Raw genomic sequence first — 15,465 nt, 5'->3', positions numbered from 1 at the left:
TTTTTTTTTTTTTTTTTTTTGACGCGGAGTCTTGCTCTGTGCCCCAGGCTGGAGTGCAGTGGCGCGATCTCGGCTCACTGCAAGCTCCGCTCCCCCGGGTTCACGCCATTCTCCTGCCTCAGCCTCCCGAGTAGCTGGGACTACAGGTGCCCGCCACCTCGCCCGGCTAATTTTCTTGTATTTTTAGTAGAGACGGGGTTTCACCGTGTTAGCCAGGATGGTCTCGATCTCCTGACCTCATGATCCGCCCGTCTCGGCCTCCCAAAGTGCTGGGATTACAGGCTTGAGCCACCGCGCCCGGCCGGGCATCAGTATTTTTAAAAAGCCCCGCTGAGTGACCAAGGTGTTGCCAGAGTTGAGAATTCCTAGAGGAGTTTCGTGATTTCTGCGTTCTTTTTTTTTTTTTTTTTTTTCTTTTTTTGGTTGCCCAGGCTGGAGTGCAGTGGTATGATCTCAGCCCACTGCAGCCTCCGCCTCCTGGGTTTAAGTGATTCTCCTGTCTCAGTCTCCCAATTAGCCGGGATTACAGGCGCGCACCACCACACCCGGCTAATTTTTGTATTTTTAGTAGAGACGAGGTTTCATCATATTGGTCAGGCTGTTCTCAAACTCTTGACCTCAGGTGATCCGCCTGCCTCGGCCTCCCAAAGTGCTGGGATTACAGGCGTGAGCCACCGCGTACGGCATGTTCTTTTTAAAAGTCTTAGATCTCTATTTCCTGGGCACCTCTCCTTTGGTCTCTCAGTCCAGAAAGAAACGCCAGAAAGTCAGGAGCCTCCTTTTGTTTTCAGCTGTGAAACATACAAGGGCAGAGACACCACATGCAAAGGCAAGACCAATATTGACAAGGGAAAATGTGATGTTTTTGTTTGTTTTAAGGGGGAATTCTAAATTGCCTCTTAAAGTGTGTTTGGGGCTTCAGGTGCACTGGAAGGTCTTCCCTGGAGCAAGGAGCAAGGAGCAGGGATGGAGCCCCTGGGCGGGGGTGAGTGCTCTGCCTGGAGGCAGCCCTCAGCACTCACGTGGGAAACTGCTCAAGGCAGCCCAGAGTCCCTGCAACAAACTTCATGCCCAAGGAGTGAGCAGTTTCTCTAAATACAATAGAACCTCTGCCACTTTGAAGATAAGCTCTCACAGGCTGCTTAAAACAATAATTCTGTACTTTCTTTCCTGTTTCTAGATTTATTTTAAGTATTAGTATAAAATGTCAGAGCAGCTGATAGCAGCCAGATCAGTTTGTATAAAGCCTGACTGCCTGTTTGTAGTATATTACAGCTATATTTGACACAGGAAAGCACTTAATCATGCCTGCTATCAGCACACCACACCCACCTTTGTGAGGACCCTCAGGGGCTGTGAGATTTATCACTGTGAACTTGAACTGGATGGACAGGCCCTAATGGATAATGCAGGCTGCTTCTGAGAAGTTCGGGCTAAAAGTGTACCATCCACAACCCCAGTGCCAAGAGAAAGGTCAGGAACACCAAGCACCTCCCAGGACTGGCCTCAGTAGATCCAACCTATGCCCTGAATTTTATCTCAAGCAGTTGAAGTCTGATGAGTATAAATCTGATGGCATGGTAAGAAACTCCCTCTGCTCCATTTTGCCCCCAAAATTGCCTCTCCTGAGGGCCCATTAGCCACATTTTCCTCTTCACACCAACTGATAAACACTACTGCTTAGACAGAAAAGGCTAGTAGCATTTCTGCAGCATTCTTGCAGTTAGCCAACCTCTTCACCAAGTCTCTCTGCACCTCAAGGGGCCCTGGGAGGCTGGCGCAGCAGAAGGGGTGGTGTTGTCCAATCCACATGTGGGATATTTGAGGCCGGCAGAGCTAAGCAAGCTGACCAAGGGGGACCACAACCCAGAAGTCCTGTCCCTAAATCCTTCCTCTTAAATGTGATGCCATTGGCCCACAGGGTCTGCTGTCAGCATTTTACTAGAAGTCGAGAAACCTGGGTTCCACTCTTGGTTTCAGCATTCTTTAGTGAATACCTGACCTCTCTAAACTTCTGAAGCGGGGATGATGTCGCCCCTGCATATCACAGAGGATTGGTGTAGAATGGATAAGTGAGCGTTATAACTTCGCCATTAAATATTAATATTTAAAAATGCCTTTTGGAATTACATTTTGAATTCAGACTGACTGGTCTCAGCTCTTCCAAGGCACTTACCAGACCTCTCTGGTCCCTGTTTTCCACATCTGTAAAATAGCAATAAAAAAATCCCATAGGTTTTCTCATTTTTTTATGGAAGCTTTCAAACTTGTTTTTAGTGTGCTTTTTTATTTTAAAATATTTAATTGACAAATAAGGATTATATATATTCAGAGTGTACAACATGTTTTGATATACATACGCACTGTATAATGATTACCACAATCAAATTAATTTAACACATCCATTACCACCCATGCTGTACATTAGAGCCCCAGACCTTGTTCATCCTATAACTGACAGTTTGGACCCTTTGAACAACACCTCCCCACTCATTTCCCCTTTCTCAAAGCCCCTGGTAACCACTGTTCTACCCTCTGCTTCTATGAGTTAAAGTTTTAGAGCATATTTTTGAAAGTAAGCGGAATAGTAAGCTGCCATGTATACATCACCTGGTCCCAAACACTTTTCTAGATTCCTTGAAAAAATTGTCAGGCATCATGCCATTTCACTCATCGTTGATAATTAGGATTGCATTTTTTTAAACGTGACCACCATGCCACTGTCACACCTAGCAAAATTAACAACCATTCTTTAACATCATGTCATATCGAGTCCAAAGCCAATTTCCCCAGTTGTCTCAAAGATGTATTTTTACAGTTGGTTTAGTCGCATCAGAATACAAACAGGGTCTGGATATTGGATGTGGTTATTGTCCCTTTTTTTTTTTTTTAATCATATCACTGTTTTGTTGGAGAAACCACATCATTTGTCTTGTGGAATGTTACACATTCTGGATCAGGTTGATTGCTTCCTTCCAGTGGTGTTTAACTTTTTTCTTCCATTTTCCATATCGCATAGGTTGGATTGTAAGGATTAAATGAGTTAATACTTGTAAAGCGCTTAGCAGGTATATTAATTTGCCAGGGTTGCCAAAACAAAGGACCACAGACTAGGTGCCTTAAACAACAGAAATGTGTTGTCTCACAGCCTGACATCCAGGTGTTGTCAGGGCTGGTGTTGCCGGGGCTGGGAGAGAAAGGTGTGTTCCAGGCCACTCTCCTTGGCTGAAAATGCCCACTGTCTCCCTGTCTTCCTGTCATCTTCCCCCTGTCTCTGTGCTGAATTTCCCCTTTTTATGATGACATCAGTCACACTGGATTAGGACTTACATTAATTAATAACAATTTTGTTTCCAAATAAGGTCACATTCTGAGGTACAAAGGGGTGAGAATTCAACATATGAATGGGGGGCAACAGGCAACAATTCAACCGCCAACAGCGCGATACATGGCCCATGGTAAAACTTCTATAAATATTAGCCGTCAGCCTTCAACCATTAACATATTATATTGTTACTTAAGGATTAAAAGTTAGTATATGTAAAACCCTGAGCACAATACCTAGCACATGGTAAAATTTCTATATAAATATTAGGTATTGGCCGGGTGTGGTGCCTCACGCTTGTAATCCCAGCACTTCAGGAGGCTAAGGCGGGTGGATTACTGGAGGTCAGGAGTTCAAGACCAGCCTGGCCAAATGGCGAAACCCTGTCTCTACTAAAAATATAAAAATTAGCCTGGCATGGTAGTGGGCGCCTGTAATCCCAGCTACTTGGGAAGCTGAGGCAGAAGAATTGCTTGAACCTGGAAAGCGGAGGTTGCAGTGATCTGGGATTGTGCCACTGCACTCCACCCAGCCTGGGCAACAGAGTGAGACTCCATCTCCAAAGAAAAAAAAAAAAAAGAAAAAAATTAGGTATTGCATTGTAACATGTTACAATGTTATTTTGTAATTGTTTTAATACTAATTTATATTCATGTTAGAATGTTATTTAGTAATTTTTAAGTACTAATTTAAATTCACAAGACTCTTAAGAAAGAGCCACAGCAGTAATCACTTTTGCCACGTGGGGAGACAGGAGTACGTCTGCAGATTGGGAGGCCTACAGAGAGAGTGGGAGCCTGGGTGGGTGCTGGAGTAGCCGGGAGCCCCAGCTCTGGCAGGGCGGGGTCCTGGCTCTCCTGGGTCACCAGCCACACAACACCGGGAAAGTCACTGTTCCAGACTGGGGATTCCTTTTCTCTAAAATGATTATACAATAGGTATTCTCCAGCCCCTTTTTCACAACTAAAATTCTAGGTTCTATAAAGAAAAGACCCATAAAAGGCACAGCATGTGACTATCAGTTAAACAGTAAGAAAGCTATTTCACTCTATTTGTAGTATTTCCAAAAATCTTACAAAAACATTTACCAGGCAATAGATCATTCTTTTTTTTTTGAATCTCGCTCTGTCGCCCAGACTGGAGTGCAGTGGCGTGAACTCGGCTCACTGCAAGCTCCACCTCCCGGGTTCACGCCATTCTCCTGCCTCAGCCTCCTGAGTGGCTGGGACTACAGGCGCCCGCCATCACGCCCAGCTAAATTTTTTTGTATTTTTTTTAGTATAGACGGGGTTTCACCGTGTTAGCCAGGATGGTCTCAATCTCCTGACCTTATGATCCGCCCACCTTGGCCTCCCAAAGTGCTGGGATTACAGGCGTGAGCCACCACGCCCAGCCTCATCATTCTTAAAAAGGACTAGGAAAGGCAGCCAGGTTGACATGTGCCCATCTTCTCAGATTACACCACTATCATCTTTACTTTGGTTTATCCCTAACTTAACTTTTTTTGTTATATTTCATGTACCATTTTGACTTTCTTTTTATATGTGAACTACTTTTTGGTCTCAGAGTTGTTTGTGGTTATTTCTGTATTCTTGTTTAAGCCTCTTATCAAGAGTTTTGTTTTGTTTTGTTGAGACAGGGTCTCACTTTGTCATCCAGGCTGGAGGGCAGTAGCATGATCACGGCTCACTGCAGCCTCGACCTCTCCAGGCTCAAGTGATCCAACTGCCTTAGCCTTCCGAGTAGTTGGGACTATAGGCACACACTGCCATGCCCTGCTAATTTTGGTACTTTTTGCAGACACAAGGTCTCGCCATGTTGCCCAGGCTGGTCTCAAACACCTGAGTTCAAATGACCTGCCCGCCTCAGCCTCCCAAAGTGCTGGGATTACAAGTGTGAGCCATCACGCCCAGCCCATTTTGTCTTTCTACTCCATTTTTTTCACCAAGCACTTTTCCCTGACTTGTTTTCTCTTTTATTCCCCTCATGGTACACTTCTTTCTTCCTCTTACTTCTTTTTTCTCAAATCTGGATGGAAGACACAAAATTTCTCAATACGGAGATGGAATCGCTTACAGCATCCCAGTGAGGCTTCATTCTGAAAACCCTGCCTACTTTGTTCATATGAGAACAGCCCCCAGGGGAGATGGCTGGGAATGAAGATGACAGAGCTCAGTGTGGACTCACAGCTTCTCAGACCTCTGCAGGTGCACAAGTCCCCACTTCAACAGAATGTCACTTGTCCCCCAGCTGGAACATTTCTCCCTGGGGGCAGCTCTGTTAAGAAGCTCACTGCCCAGCAGCGCACTGGGAAGAATGGTGATGGAGGGGTGTTAAGTGGGGGAAAGGAGATCCTGTTGTTCGGGGCAGGAGAGAACACAGCCTTTCATGCTGTTGAGCATTGGGAGAAGTGTGCTAACACATTTTCAGATCATCAGAAAGGATTACTGATTGTAAAGAAAACCTAGAGTTTGCCAAGGGTCCTTAACATCTTCATGTTGCCCATCATCAGAATGGAGGGGCTGAGAGGGCAGCCATGGCTGGGATGTGGAGAGAAGGGGACACCGGTCTCCAGCAGTCAGGAGGGCAGAGGGCTTCACACCAGAGGATGACATCTAGAGGACTGGGGACTTGGAGCCAATGTATACGGTGACTTCGTGTTTTTCCATCCATTCTCCAAGCAGCTTTTTTGGAAAAAGGCTTTGGGGTCCCCTTCTGTTGCCTGGGCTGGAGTGCAGAGGCACAGTTGTACCTCACTGCTGCCCCCAGCTCCTGAGTTCAAGCAATCCTCCTGCCTCAGCCTCCCAAAACACTGAGATTACGAGCATGAGCCACCCTGCCCAACTTAAACAGCTTTTTTATCTTCATGTGGCTTTCCCAGTAGACTTCCCCCTGAAAAGACACAGTTGCCGTTCAAAAGAATTACATGGCCTTTCTGTCTCAGACCAATGTCATTTGCTCGGACAGTATAAAACAGTTTTCCCCCAGATTTCTCTACTTACTCTGGATAAGCTGAAGAGTCAAAGTAATATGGCCAGAACTTGGCAACTCTTCGGATATGAGGAGCTGACAGTAAGAAAAGAGTCGATGGTAATATCAAATTTTGAGGTCAGAGCTCCCAGAAGAAGGATATACCACACATAGAACAGAAGAAGCTCGACTCTGTCGCAGTACTGATCGTCTTCAGGTCTCCTCTCACCACCAACCCTCTACCTTAAAATCTTGCAGTAGAACCTCTGTTGGAAGCAAGCTGTCATTTCAAGGGCCATATTTCACTTTCATATTTATTTATAAATTCCATTTTAGTGCTTTCTATGTGCAAGATGGTGAACCAGGTGTTAGGGGATTGAACAAGGGGGAAAGATACAGCATACCATCTAAGAAGAACAGAGGGTTGGCCGGGCGCGGTGGCTTATGCCTGAAATCCCAGCACTTTGGGAGGCCAAGGCGGGCAGATCACCTGAGGTCAAGAGTTCGAGACCAGCCTGGCCAACATGGTGAAACTCTGTCTCTAATAAAAGTATAAAAATTAGCCAGGCGTGGTGACGGATGCCTGTAATCCCAGCTACTCTGGAGGCTGAGACAGAAGAATCATTTGAACCCAGGGGGTAGAGGTTGCAGTGAGCCGAGATCACGCCACTGCATTCCAGCCTAGGCAAGAAGAGCAAGACTCCGTCTCAAAAAAAAAAAGAGCAGAGGGTTAAGCAGAGAATATAAGACACATATAGAAATAACTAAAATGCAAACATGTCAGTTATTTGTATTAGAAATCATTTAGGAGACAGTCAACTATAAATAACAGAAAAAACCTACTTTTAATTGATTTTTTAAATAAAATAAATTTATTATCTCACCAAAAGTCTAGAAATAGGATGATTCTAGGGCCAGTTAATATAACAGCTTGAGGACTTCATGGAGCCAGGTTCTTTCCATCTTTACGCTCTGCCATCTGAGCATGTTGGCCTTGGTCTTCAAACTTGTCCCCTCGTGACACAAGAGGGCCACAGGTTCAGTCATTCCACAGGGGCACAACCACTCTGGGTGAAAGAAGAGGGGCCAATGTCTCCAATTGTTTTTCTTTTATTTTTATGGGCAGGAGAGAAACTACCCCTCCCCCACTTCCTCTGTGTCTCACTTACCACAAGTACATCACACGACCATTTTTACATGAATCACCAGCAAGGAGAATATTAACTCAATTGTTTGGACCAATAAAGAGTAACATTTCTTTGGACCTGGAGAGGGAGCCCTGGACGCCAGACACCTAAACAAAATCTGGATTCTGTTATAAAGGTAAAGAAGAGGGAATGGCTTTATGGGGATAAAGAAGAGTATTTGCTGCAATATGCTTGTTGTAGCTGGCACATTCACTTGAAGCTGTTTAGTCCCATCCAACAATGTTTAGACAATGAAGTGTCTGAGATCCTTTCATTGTTTTACAAGAGAAAGGGTAAACACCATGTTCCGCCAGAACTGAGGATGGCTCTTGAATAAACACAACTACTGATTTCTGTGGCACCAGCTGTGTGCCAAATGCTGCATGCCGGGCACTGCACTGCCCTAAGCATTTTAGCCCATAGCTCATTTTGTTCTTACCACAGTTTTGCAAAGTGGATGCTATTACCCTCATTTATGCAAATGAAAGAAAACAGACAAACACTTGCTTCAAGGAAGTCGAGTAACTTGCCAAAGTCACAAGCTAAGCCATGACAGAGGTGAGAGCCAGCCCACACCTACCTCAGGCCCAAGCTCCTTCTCTTCCAGCATACGTCTCCACTGCTTGATTCCCAGGACAAGCGTGCGGAGAGCAGGAACTTGTGGTGATGGTGATGGAGGGGTGTTAAGGGAGGGAAAGGAGATCCTGTTGTTCCGGGCAGGAGAGAACACAGCCTTTCATGCTGTTGTGCACTGGGAGAAGTGTGCTAACACACTTTCAGATCATCAGAAAGGATTACTAATTGTAAAGAAACCCTGGAGTTTGCCAAGGGTCCTTAACATCTTCATGTTGCCCATCATCAGAATGGAGAGGCTGAGAGGGCAGCAACGGCTGGGATGTGGAGAGAAGGGGACAGCGCCTATGTATGACAGCAGGGGCCGAGGGAGGATAGCTTTACGCCCTCCCGAAGGTACTATGCTGCTGTAGAACTGGAGGCTGGGAGTTGGGGTCAAAAGGAGTCCCTGAGCTTATCCAGGAAGAGGTGTTGATTGATTGAGGACAGTGGGAATCCAGCATCTAGAGTGGACAAGAATTTCACCCTCTTTCTGCTCAGAAAGGGTGGGTTCTCAGCACTGCTGATTATAATGGAAAAAAAATAGGGCTGACTTAGAAAACTGTTTAACAGATACACCAAAAGATTCAGATTATTTCATAAAGCTTTTCATTAGGAACCTGGAATCCACTTTGCATCCATCCAAATGACAAGTCAAGGCTGACAATAAAACTTGTGTTTCACTTCATAATATGCAACGTGTCTCTACATGCACCATCTCATGCGACATCTGAGGTCCCTGTCACTCCCCTCTCAGATGATGAAATAGGCGCCGATGGAAACATTCTATATCTGCTTGCTCTATGCCGTAGCCACAGCCACATGTAGCTATTGGGCACTTGACTGTGACTAGTGCAACTAAGGAACTGAATTTTTAATTTTAACTAATTTAAGTTTTAATTTAAGAAGCCACCTGTGGGCCAGGCGTGGTGGCTCACACCTGTAATCCCAGCACTCTGGGAGGCTGAGGCAGATGGATCACCTGAGGTCAGGAGTTCAAGGCCAACCTAGCCAACATGGCAAAACCATGTCTCTACTAAAAAATATAAAAATTATCTGGGTGTGGTCGTGGGCCCCTATAGTCCCAGCTACTCAGGAGGCTGAGACAAGAAAGTCAGTTGAACGCAGGAGGCAGAGGTTGCAGTGAGCCAGGATCATGCCACTGCACTGCAGCCTGGGCAACAGAGTGAGACTCCATCTCAAAAAAAAAAAAAAAAAAAAAAGCAGCAGCCACCTGTGGCCTGTGGTTCTGTATTGCCGGTGCACTTGTAGATGTTCAGGACTTGCCCAAGTCCATGGCTCTAGTCAGCTGCAGTGTGTTACTCCTCTATTTCCAATAACAGATTGCAACAAATTTTTTCTGGGTTCCTTGAGTTAATCATCAACCTGATTTAAATGTTGGAAATTTAATTCTGTTGTGAAAACTTCTCAAGGATGAATGTTATAAGGGGAAAGGACCAATAATAGTTGAAATGAACATTCCCTTATGTCAGTTAGGTCTGGATTTGTTGGGCAATGGGAGCATAGCATATATTCCAGCGCCTGAGTGAAGTTTTCCACTCAGGTTGTGGGGAAGCAAATGAGCTTCTGCGCCCAGTAATGCCGGCAATTGCCTAAAAGAGACTACTCAGTAAGGGGCATGACCAGAGCTGTCCTTCACCTTCTGGGAGGAAAAACAGAATCAAAATCTCTCTTGTGATTTACTGGTAGCCATAAATCTTGGAAGGTCCTAGGCACCAAACAGATATCTGACATGACTTCTGACATCATGATCTGACACTATTTCTGCTCATCAACACTGTTAGGGCAATTGAAGGGACATAGCAGCGGCAAGGGCAGAAGAAGGGGTGCCGGAAGGGAGGAGCCTTCATCAGTGAAACCTCATGCTTTCATGGAAAAGAGGGACAAAGGGAGTAAGAATTACAGCAAGTTCCCAGGGAAAATACCTCATCTGTTTTGAGGGTGTATGTACAGTCCTCTGGTAATCTAAACAAAGATTCCATCCTGCGCTGTGATGAGGACCATCATCCCACTATCAGTGGGGCCCCAGGTACTGTTTCCCTATCTCAACTCTTTGCCTACTAAGGGATTTTGGACTTGGTTGGGAAAACGTGCCAATGACAACACTGATCCCTCCCACCCAAGTCTGACCTTCGGAGGCTTGGGTTGCCCTGTTGCGTGAAGTCGAGGGATTCCCAGCATGTTGAACATTCCTATCTCCTTAGCCTGTCTCCAGATAGCTCCCTTCCTTCCTGGATAGATACAAGTATAGGTTAGCCAGGCAGGTGACCCTCACCTCCACCCCGGATTTAGTCAGAAATTTCATTCCATCATCATTATTAATAGCTGGGTGTGCTAATGTTTCCTGAAGAACATGATAAGAACCACACAGAATCTGAAGGAAACAAATCCATGACTCGGCACTTTCCCTCATACTCGACAGCAATGGAGAGTTCCTGGTTGACCCGAAAATATCTGTGAGGCCTGGGACTCTTGCCCAATGTCTGCGTGAAAATCTAATCTTATGTGGGATAAGGGTGTGCAGCCACTGAAACTTGGAAAAATCATAGACAGCCTCCGTGTAATGTCACCCTCGAGCCCTGCAGCTGCCCGAAGTCAATGAACAGAACTGCCTTCTACCTACAGTGCCAGTGGCTGCTTCCTGAATTCCAATTAGTTTGCTAAAGGGAGGAAATCTAAAGTTTACTGAGAATTGTCTTCAAGGTTTTTATATGCATCTCAGATTAGTCCCTCCATCTCCCTGTGAGATAAGAAATATGGACTAATTGTAGAGTTGGAGAAGCTGAGGTTCAGAGAAGTTAAGTGATTAGCTCAAGATCACACAGCTAATTAGAAGAAGAGCCCAAATCCAAACCTGACCTGTTCGTCTCTCAGCACCGAGCTCCTACCCCAGGCAGCATGATCTGAATGGGGGCTGGGTACCCACTGGTGTGGACTGAATTGTGCCCCCAGCACAAAATAATTGTATGTTGAAACCATTACCCCCAATGTGACTGCATTCAGAGGTCAGGCTTTTAGGAAGGTAGTTATGGTTCAATGAGGTCATAAGGGGGTGCCCAAAGCAATAGAACTGATGTTCTTATAAGCAAAGGAAGCCTGGGCAACACAGTGAGACCCTGTTTCTATAAGATAAAAAAAAAAAAATAGCCAGCCATGGTGGCACACACCTGTGATCCTGGCTACTTGGGAGGCTGAGGTAGGAGAATGGCTTGAGCTCAGGAGTTTGAGGCTGCAGTGAGTCATGATCACACCACTGCACTCCAGCCTAGGTGACAGAGTGAGGCTCTGTCTCAGAAAAGAAAAGGAACTGGCACCAGGACTGTTTCTCCAAGCGGACACAAGAGAGTTCATGTGAGCACCCAGTGAGAAGGTGGACATCTGCAAGCCAGGGAGAGAGGCCTCACCAGAAACCGACCTTGCAGGCACCTTGGCCTTGGATTTCTAGCCTCCAGAGCTATGCGACAATAAGTGTCTATTGTTTGGGCTATCTAGTCTTAGGGATTTTGTGATGGCAGCTTGAGCAGACTTGTACATCCACCTTGGTACCTTTAAGACTTTCTCTTCAAAACACCTCATATAACACTCAGAGGCCGGGCGCGGTGGCTCAAGCCTGTAATCCCAGCACTTTGGGAGGCCGAGACGGGCGGATCACAAGGTCAGGAGATCGAGACCATCCTGGCGAACCCGGTGAAACCCCATCTCTACTAAACAATACAAAAAAAAAAACTAGCCGGGCGAGGTGGCGGGCGCCTGTAGTCCCAGCTACTCGGGAGGCTGAGGCAGGAGAATGGCGTGAACCCGGGAGGCGGAGCTTGCAGTGAGCTGAGATCCGGCCACTGCACTCCAGCCTGGGTGACAGAGCAAGACCCCGTCTCAAAAAAAAAAAAAAAAAAAAAAAACACTCAGAAAAATGCCATGCTTACCTAATCCCACATTCCACAACACCTTCCTAACCCTTACTGCCTCTCCAGCAGGGCCAGGTCTGGGAAGGTGGGGAGGTACTTTCTTTCCTAGGGCACAAAAATGACGGGGATCCCAAAAACTCAGTAATTAAATGACATTTTAATTAAATGTTTTTAAAAAATCAAAATTTGGCGGTGGCTCATACCTGTAATCCCAGCACTTTGGGAGGCCAAGGCAGGCAGATCACGAGGTCAAGAGATTGAGACCATCCTGGCGAACATGGTGAAACCCCACCTCTACTAAAATTACAAAAATTAGCTGAGTGTGCTGGCGTGCGCCTGTAGTCCCAGCTACTTGGGAGGCTGAGGCAGGTGAACAGCGTGAACCTGGGAGGCAGAGGTTGCAGTGAGTCAAGATCGCGCCACTGCACTCCAGCTTGGTGACAGAGCGAGACTCCATCTAAAAAAAAAAAAAAAAAAAATCAAAATTAATGCAAAAACTCCATAAGACTTTGGCTACGTCATAATTTTGCCCACAGCTAGTCATGGTTTATAGCTATTTCTCCCTTGTTTTTCAATGTAAGTACAGCCTCTGTGAGTGGAACCCAAACTCCATGCTTGAGATAAAGGAACTACCCTTTTTTCCTCATTACAGATTATTAAGATGTTAAGGTCGGGCACAGTGGCTCACACTTGTAATCCCAGCACTTTGGGAGGCTGAGGCAGGCAGATCATTTGAGGTCAGGAGTTAAAGACCAGCCTGACCAACATGGCAAAACCCCTTCTCTACTAAAAATACAAATATTAGCCAGGCATGGTGGCGCACACCTGTAATCCCAGCTACTTGGGAGGCTGAGACATGAGAATCGCTTGAGCCCAGGAGGCAGAGGTTGCAGTGAGCTGAGATCACACCATTGCACTCCAGAGCCCGGGTGACAAAGCCAGACCCTGTCTCAAAAAAAAAAAAAAAAGATGTTAATAATAATCAACAAGCATGGGCTGGACACCAGCTGTGTTGCAGGCTTTGTCCTGGGTGCAGAGTGTTCAGTAGTGAGCAGGGTGGACAAGGCCAGCCTAATGGAGAGGGCAGTCTGCAGAGGAACAGAAACAAGTAAGGGCCTGCAAGAGTCCACAGAACTGGGGCCACATGTGGTGCTTGTAAAGGGGAGTTGATGATGGAGTCACATGGAGGACACCTAAGCTTGAGTGAGAGCATCAGGAAGGTGCCCCTGGGGAAAGAGGCATCTTTGGCAGTTTAGCAAGTGACAGAGGTGGGAAGACCCAGATCTAGGCAGAGGAGAAACATGTGAGAATCTTCAAATTGTTGCTGTTTACTGAGCACTAACAGATTACAAACACCGTGAGGTTGAAAGCTCCTGACATCCTGTAAGATAGGTGAGCTTCTTCCTCACACACTCCCATCTGATCCATTGACAAATTCCATTGGTTCCATCTTCAAAATAGGTAAGAGAGTCCAACCACCTCCCCCTAGATCCATCCCTACCACCCCAGTCTGAGTCTCCTAAATGGTCCCTGGCTCCCACTTTCAGTTTAGTTTAGTTTAGTTTAGTTTAGTTTAGTTTAGTTTAGTTTGGTTTTGAGACAGGGTTATACTCTGTCACCCAGGCTGGAGTGCAGTGGCATGATCACAGTTCACTGCAGCCACAACCTCCCTAGGCTCAGATGATCCTCCTACCTCAGCCTCTCCAGTAGCAGAGACTACAGGCGTGTGCCACCATGCCCAGTTAATTTTTGTATTATTTGTAGAGGTGGGTTTTCGCCATGTTGCCCAGGCTGGTCTCAAACTCCTGAGCTCAAGTGATCCACTTGCCTCAGCCTCCCAAAGTGCTGGGATTATGAGAAAGAACCACCATGTCCTCCTCCTGGTTCCCCACCTTTGCTCTCTTCAGTCATTTGTCAACGTGGATGCCAGAGTCATCCTGCTAAACGATAAAGCAGATCATGCCACTTCTCCGGCTCAAGCCTTCCAATTGCTTCTCATCCTTACTCAGAGTAAAGTCAAATAAATAAAACAATCTGCCCTGCAAAGCCTCCTCCCCATGAGCCCTCTCCCCTCATCTTGTTATCAAAACTCTATAATTTATGTATCTTGTTGATACGGTTTGGCTGTGTCTTCACCCAAATCTCATCTTGAATTCCCATGTGTTGTGGGATGGACCCAGGGAGAGGTAATTGAATCATGGGGGCAGGTCTTTCCCATGCTGTTCCCATGACAGTGAATAAGTCTCATGAGATCTGATGGTTCTATAAGGGGGTATTTCCCTGTGCAAGCTTTCTTTTTGCCTGCTGCCATCCATGTAAGATGTGACTTGCTTCTCCTTGCTGTCCACCATGATTGTGAGGCCTCCCCAGCCATGTGGAACTGTAAGTCCAGTAAACCTCTTTCTTTTGTAAATTGCCCAGTCTCGGGTATGTCTTTATCAGCAGCGTGAAAACAGACTAACACACTTGTTTATTGTTGTTGACTACCCAAACAACCACCAGAAAAACCTGTAAGTCAATCAAAACTGGGTTTATGAGATTTCCTGCAATAAGGCAGCAGACCACTTTGACAGAATCTTAGTAGTGTTTCAAAATGAGAAGTTAGAGCACAGTCTTTGTGGAGGGTTAAGGCTTCAGTTAGGTGATGCCAAGGATGATCTTGTAAGGAGGAGAATTGGCTAGAATCAGAGGATTTATGACATACCAGCTTTGAACTGGTGGGAGGACTAAGGTGAGGGTCTTGTAGGGTTTGATACGTAAACTGTTAGTCTTGATAAACAAGCACCATTTCCTAGTATTGTTTAACACATGAATTGGGAATTATTTCTGTTTCAATTCTCACACCACTAGAATGTAAGTTCCACGAGGGCATGGATTACTTTTTCTGTTTTGTTCACCTGTATCCTATCTCACAGGATAATGCAGATATTAAGAGTAGATATCAACAAACATTTGTCAAATAAAATAATTAATGTGTTATTATTTCCATTTTTTAAATAAGGAAACTGTAACTCAAATAACTTCCCTTAGTCACATAACTAGATGAACACAGGGCTATTTGACTCTAAAAACAAACTCTCTGGCACCACTGTGCTGATGGTAACAAATGGTTATGGAGGCATTGTGTGTTAAGTACTTCAAATACAGTCATTTAACTCAATAACTCTACAATGCAGGCACTATTATTATCCCCCTATTGAGGATGAGGAAACTGAGCATTACACAAATTAAATTACCCAAGGTCCAAAAGCTCACAAGTACAGAGACCGTTCTCAAAATCAGGTTTTTCTAACTGAAAACACTGTGCTAATATCCAAAAGGTGGGAGCAACACAAGTGTCCATTGATGGACGAATGGACACAGAAAAAGTGGTCTATACATACAAAGGAATATTATTCAGCCATAAAGAGGAAGGAAAGGCTGATACTTGCTATAACATGGATGA

At 45.5% G+C, this 15,465-nt stretch overlaps 1 long non-coding RNA gene across 1 annotated transcript; it reads right to left on the bottom strand.

The window, feature by feature from the left end:
* Positions 1–4,906: 4,906 nt before the first annotated feature.
* On the bottom strand, positions 4,907–15,465 carry LOC144330789 (uncharacterized). The gene is made up of 2 exons (XR_013397270.1): positions 12,846–15,465; positions 4,907–12,477 (listed from the first exon to the last, which is right to left on the bottom strand). It is a non-coding gene; the product is annotated as an uncharacterized LOC144330789 (long non-coding RNA).

The sequence above is a fragment of the Macaca mulatta genome, chromosome 8 (assembly GCF_049350105.2).
Source record: "Macaca mulatta isolate MMU2019108-1 chromosome 8, T2T-MMU8v2.0, whole genome shotgun sequence".
In the NCBI taxonomy this organism is placed as follows: domain Eukaryota; kingdom Metazoa; phylum Chordata; class Mammalia; order Primates; family Cercopithecidae; genus Macaca; species Macaca mulatta.
This window is presented reverse-complemented; position numbering and strand designations above follow the sequence as displayed.